General features: G+C 34.1%; 1 long non-coding RNA gene across 1 annotated transcript in view; it reads right to left on the bottom strand.

Moving 5' to 3' along the window:
- Window positions 1-454: 454 nt before the first annotated feature.
- The window catches only part of LOC107693748 (uncharacterized), a 2325-nt gene continuing 1045 nt past the window's right edge, over window positions 455-1734 (bottom strand). The window contains exons 3-4 of the long non-coding RNA XR_001634785.1: window positions 1474-1632; window positions 455-575 (exon numbers count right to left, since the gene is read on the bottom strand). This is a non-coding gene — a long non-coding RNA (uncharacterized LOC107693748). The remainder of the gene's footprint in view (window positions 576-1473; window positions 1633-1734) is intronic.

The following is a 1734-nucleotide window of genomic DNA, read 5'->3' as shown; positions in this document are numbered from 1 at the left end:
TTGTGTGAATTTTTCCTTTAATTCAATTTATTATGCAATAGATTTTTAATTATATGATTTTAATATATTTATATGCATAATTTTTATATAATAATTGTTTTATTATATAAACACATCTGTTCCACCTTTATTTGACCCTCTAACTCTAGCACTTTCTATTCTATTTTAATTCTACTTTATCTACATTTATCTTCTTTTTTTATTAAAAAAATTATTAATATTTTTCTATTCTATTTTTTTTATTCTATCTACTTGTTTTTCTTTGTGTGTGTGTGTGTATGTGTGTGTGTTTATGTGTGTGTATAATATATATATATATATATATATATATATATACACACACCTTGCTACGTGTACTGCGTTAGGCTAACCGAGACTTGTCATTTGCACTTATATATTGTTGCTCTTTTGTTAGTTTTGACTGCTTTTATTGTCCTCATTTGTAAGTCGCTTTGGACAAAAGCGTCTGCTAAATGACTAAATGTAAATGTAAATGTAAATAATTATACCACACATAAAAACATCAGCTGTTGGTGCTTGTGTTCTGATGCCTTGAGCTTTGGTGCTTTTGCTGCCTACAAGAAAAAAAATTCAAAAGGAACAAAATTATTAACATTAGAAGATCATACAGTATTATTTGCAAGACAATGCACATTTTGTGACTTTAGAAGGCATGACTATAAACAATAAACTGTGGCTGCAGTTGCATAAACTGCTAAGGCTAGTCTTGTGAGTCATTTTTTTACCTTAAGACTAGTCATAAAGATTTTAATTTAGTTACATAGAAACGCAGATTGGTTGAATTTGAATCCGAAAATTAAGAGACCTAAAAACCAGGCCAAAAAGGCTTTCCTGCAGTTCAGAGAACATTATCATACTATGATGAGACTGACAGATGATGTCATTACCCTACAGAGAGATCTGTTTACTGCTGTTTGACAGCATGCTCATATATTCTCCAGAGTGCAGAAAGCTGTCCTTATATGCTCTGAACAGTCCTAGAAAAACACATCAAAATAATAACAGGATTCCTAAGAAAAATTGATCCAAAACTAAGCGGACCAGCATAACCACACTCCTGTTAAAAGTTTCTTGAACAATACAATCAACGGCAAAGAATTACACAATACCTCTTGCAGCCATTTCCACTGTTAAATTTAGCTCCACTCTTGACAGTTCAAACAATGGCGTCTTTGAGCTACAGATTTCATTGTTATAATGAATAAACTATGCAGAACTGTGTACACTACTAAGCTGAGGATAAAGGAGTTTGGGGATGAAATATGGAAGAAGAAAAAAAAGTGCAATGCGCCAAGATGGCCTTGTGACTTAAAAAAATGCTATCATTGAGATTCCTGTACAGTGAAGGTCTGCAGTGGGCTGTGGAGTAATTTTGTGCCGTTAGTGAGCAGCTCTACAGCAGAAGGGCTGCCAAAACTAGAAAGCTGGGCCATAACTCAGAGAGAGACTCACATTGGTTACATAAGCATGTTCTGCTCTTAATGTGTTCTGCACACTCCACTTCTCCATCACCCGCATTCACACAGACCAACGGCATTACAATCTTCATATGTCACCTAGATGCACCAAATGCATCCCTGACGATTAGTACACAGAGATTTACCAAATGTGCTGAGAGAAGAAGGGGAAAGACTGCTTTAAGATTGGGGATCCTTAAAAGGGCTGTTGTGAAAAGATTTCATAACCGGTTAAAGTCATGAAATTATATATTAT

Source organism: Sinocyclocheilus anshuiensis, unplaced genomic scaffold, assembly GCF_001515605.1.
Source record: "Sinocyclocheilus anshuiensis isolate Anshui unplaced genomic scaffold, SAMN03320099.WGS_v1.1 scaffold1472, whole genome shotgun sequence".
Taxonomy (NCBI): domain Eukaryota; kingdom Metazoa; phylum Chordata; class Actinopteri; order Cypriniformes; family Cyprinidae; genus Sinocyclocheilus; species Sinocyclocheilus anshuiensis.
Note: the sequence above shows the minus strand (reverse complement) of the source record. Positions and strands in the feature narration are given on the sequence as shown.